The sequence below is a fragment of the Schistocerca piceifrons genome, chromosome 1 (genome assembly GCF_021461385.2).
Source record: "Schistocerca piceifrons isolate TAMUIC-IGC-003096 chromosome 1, iqSchPice1.1, whole genome shotgun sequence".
NCBI lineage: Eukaryota > Metazoa > Arthropoda > Insecta > Orthoptera > Acrididae > Schistocerca > Schistocerca piceifrons.
The window spans coordinates 713,044,835-713,049,050 of NC_060138.1; the positions used below are offsets into that span (position 1 = coordinate 713,044,835).

General features: G+C 47.1%; 1 non-coding gene across 1 annotated transcript; it reads right to left on the reverse strand.

Moving 5' to 3' along the window:
- Positions 1-2,114: 2,114 nt before the first annotated feature.
- On the reverse strand, positions 2,115-2,189 carry Trnas-cga. The gene has a single exon. It is a non-coding gene; the product is annotated as a tRNA-Ser (tRNA).
- Between the last annotated feature and the right edge of the window lie 2,027 nt (positions 2,190-4,216).

Consider the following 4,216-nt stretch of genomic DNA (forward strand, 5'->3'; position numbering starts at 1 on the left):
TACTCAGTCCCCGAGGGGAGAAAATCCCCGACCCAGCCGGGAATCGAATCCAGGCCCCTTGCAGTTTGCCGCGCTGAGTCCGCAGCCACCGAGGCGGATGTACCGGAATTGGCAGAGTGACTTCACACTGAAGACCAGCGCGAAGAGCGTAAACTCAGCTCTGTAGCTGCGTCGATGTACGCCGTACGGTATCCTGCCGCCAGTGGCGCTGAGTGCACACAGCGAAAACAATAGCGCAGCATGGAGTGCGATTACGAGCTCCCAGGAATTGCTGATAAGCATCTACTTTACTGCGAAGCTTGCGGAAGTACCACTGTTGCTCGCAGCGGCAGTAGCTTCAATATTTTTCCTCAAAGAGTTCCCTAACAGAGAAGTACTTGGAATTGTTGACTGCAGGAACTCTGTCAAACGATAAACATCGGACCATAGAAACAAGAATAACGCGGATCTCTTACATTTTTAATTCTGGATAATATAACTTCCATTTAAAGGGGGCCGGTATGCTACACTATACGGACACCCCCCAAACACATACGTTTTTCATATTAGGTGCACTGTGTTGCCACCTACTGCCAGGTACTCCATATCAGCGACTTTACTACTCATTAGATATCGTGAGAGAGCAGAATGGGGCGCTCCGCGGAACTCACGCACTTCGAACGTGGTCAGGTGATTGGGTGTCACTTGTGTCATACGTCTGTACGTGAGATTTCCACACTCCTAAACATCCCTAACCCACTTTTTCCAGTGTCATAGTGAAGTGGAAAAGTGAAGGGACACGTACAGCACAAAAGCGTACAGGCCGAACTCGGCTGTTGGCTGACAGAGACCGCCAACAGTTGAAGAGGGTCGTAATGTGTAATAGGCAGACATCTTTTCAGACCATCACATAGGAATTTCAAACTGCATAAGGATTCACTGTAAGTACTATGACAATTGACCGGGAGGTGAGAAAACTTGGATTTCACAGTCGTGCGGCTGCTCATAAGCCACACATCACGATGGTAAATAGCAAACGACGCCTCGCTTGGTGTAAGGAGCGTAAACATTGGACGATTGAACAGTGGAAAAACGTTAGATGGAACGACGAATCATGGTACACAATGTGGCGATCCGATGGCAGCGTGGGGATATGGCGAATGCCCGGTGAACGTCGTCTGCCATTGTATGTAGCGCCAACAGTAAAATTCGGAGGTGGTGGCGTTATGGTGTGGTTGTGTTTTTCATGGAGGGGGCTTGCACCCCTCGTTGTTTTGCGTGGCACTACCACAGCACAGGCCTACACTGATGTTTTAAGCACCTTCTTGCTTCCCACCGTAGAAGAGCAATTTTGGGATGGCGATTGCATCTTTCGACATGATCGAACACCTGTTCATAATGCACGGTCTGTGGCATAGTGGATACACGACAATAACATCCCTGCAATGGACTGGCCTGCACAGAGTCCTGACCTGAATCCTATAGAAAACTTTTGGGATGTTTTGGAACGCCCACTTCGTGCCAGGGCTCACCGACCGACATCGATGCCTCTCCTCAGCGCAGCACTCCGTGAAGAATGGGCTGCCATTTCCCAAGAAACCTTCCAGCACCTGACTGAACATATTCCTGCGAGATTGGAAGCTGTCATCAAGGCTAAGGGTAGGCCAGCACCATATTAAGTTCCAGCATTACCGATGGAGGGCGCCACAAGTCATTTTCACCCAGGTTTCTGGATACTTTTGATCACATAGTGTATTTGTCACGCAGTGAATGTTGAGCATATGAATGTAGTTGAGAACTAGGTAATGAAGAAACTTCCTGGCAGATTAAAACTGTGTGCCCGACCGAGACTCGAACTCGGGACCTTTGCCTTTCGCGGGCAAGTGCTCTACCAACTGAGCTACCGAAGCACGACTCACGCCCGGTACTCACAGCTTTACTTCTGCCAGTACCTCGTCTCCTACCTTCCAAACTTTACAGAAGCTCTCCTGCGAACCATGCAGAACTAGCACTCCTGAAAGAAAGGATATTGCGGAGACATGGCTTAGCCACAGCCTGGGGGATGTTTCCAGAATGAGATTTTCACTCTGCAGCGGAGTGTGCGTTATATGAAACTTCCTGGCAGATTAAAACTGTGCGCCCGACCGAGACTCGAACTCGGGACCTTTGCCTTTCGCGGGCAAGTGCTCTACCAACTGAGCTACCGAAGCACGACTCACGCCCGGTACTCACAGCTTTACTTCTGCCAGTACCTCGTCTCCTACCTTCCAAACTTTACTGGCAGAAGTAAAGCTGTGAGTACCGGGCGTGAGTCGTGCTTCGGTAGCTCAGTTGGTAGAGCACTTGCCCGCGAAAGACAAAGGTCCCGAGTTCGAGTCTCGGTCGGGCACACAGTTTTAATCTGCCTGGAAGTTTCATATCAGCGCACACTCCGCTGCAGAGTGAAAATCTCATTCTAGGTAATGAGGATTTGAAAATCTTCTGCCTGTAATGTATTTAGGCGAAGCCAGAGTTTGAGAGTATCTGACACTCCACTCCTTCTCTCCATCGTTAGACATCAGCAAAAACACCCTGTGAGTGCGTTAGCGTCTATAGAATAAATGACTGGGATTAGGAGTGGACCCTTATTCTATGACAGAGCACAACGGTGTTTAGCTGTACACAAATTGTTTTTAATTCAAGATTGTTGTCAAAGAAGTATACGAATTTGCATAGGTTGCAACATGACAGTGTTAGGATAGTTGTCAAGATAACGCATTACATCCTGTTTAATTGAAATGACACTGAACACAACAATATCAAAACTTGATCAGAGGTTCTCCACAAAATTATTCTTACTACTACATCGTGAAGTTGGTCAATATTACGACTAATCATGCGATTCCGGTTCTAAATTCGGTACTATTTAGGTTGACAATCAAGTCTGCAGAGGATGGTTAGTTTTTGTGACAAGCTGAGCAAAAGATTACTCAAGTTTGCTCGAGTTCACAGTGGATGCAAGCTGGTGAACCAACAAGTTTACACCTCTGCTAGCGGTATTTATCTTAGCTGCTATGAGCTGTCGGCTGCATGGCTGGTCTCATCCTCTGAAAGTCCTACAACAGCTAATCAAAATCTTTGCTGATTTTATAAGCATAAACTGTCCAGTGTTTCTCACTGGGCGAGAAAACATGCACTCATTCCCGGTCTTGAAATATGGCGATACGCACGTGCATAGATGGAGCAGTGTGCATATTATAATGCCCTCTCAGTTGTCTCATGAACATTTAACTATGTGACTGTTTCGTTTCTCCACTGTTGGAGCTCAACGACTCTACAGCTAATATCTAGCTGAATGTCAGCCGTAGTGAATGCAATGTCCACACAAATTTCCTGCTTTGCAACATACGGAGCGTGATGTGCCCTGTTCTGCACTTGACGCCGGTTCAGAGGAGAGTCCCCGAAAATTTCGGTCTTGTGTCCCTCGTAGCAAAACTGTCCCCAAACTGGGTCCTTTCATACTCCACATCACGGCTTTTTCCAACCAATAGGAGCGTTCGTTTCATCTTGTGGAAGCTATCTCTGCCCATCGCAAAGGGCCTACCATCAAACTGAATCGAAATTTCGCCACTTTACTCCTTCCTAGTTCATCTCAGCCAATCAGACATTTCCAAAAGTTACATGTGTATACCATGAGTGTACCACGCACCTTTCACGTGATCAGCTGCGTCACTGGTTTGTCTGTATCCATCTAGAAATTCTCCAATGCAGTTTTCTAAAGATTCTTTCCATAGCACGCAGTGCTGGCCTGCTACCTGTTCTCTTCCATGCGTCGCCTGGCGTGTTCGTTGTCCGTCGCCACGGGTCCATTGTACTCAGGCCGTGACGATGCAGCTCGCATCTGCCCGCCCCCGAACTAAAATGTTTTCTCCAGCAGCTTTTTTCACCTGTTGCTCATTGACATGCAGGATTGAGGTTCAGCATGTTGATACCGTCAACTGAGTGTCATCCCTTTGCATTGCACACTGTACATTTTAATAGTCAAATCTGCTCGTTATCGCCAAAGTATGTCAGGTGACATATTCACCTTCCTGTTATCATGTATAAAATCTCTCTTGTAAGGTGTGAAATAGGCAATCATTTAATCTACCACCCTACAACTGTGTCAAAACAATTATCACTATCATTATTTCGTCAGTATCCAGACGTCCTGGATTTTATAGAAGTCGAGATGTTTGCTGGTGGATCAGGTTTCACG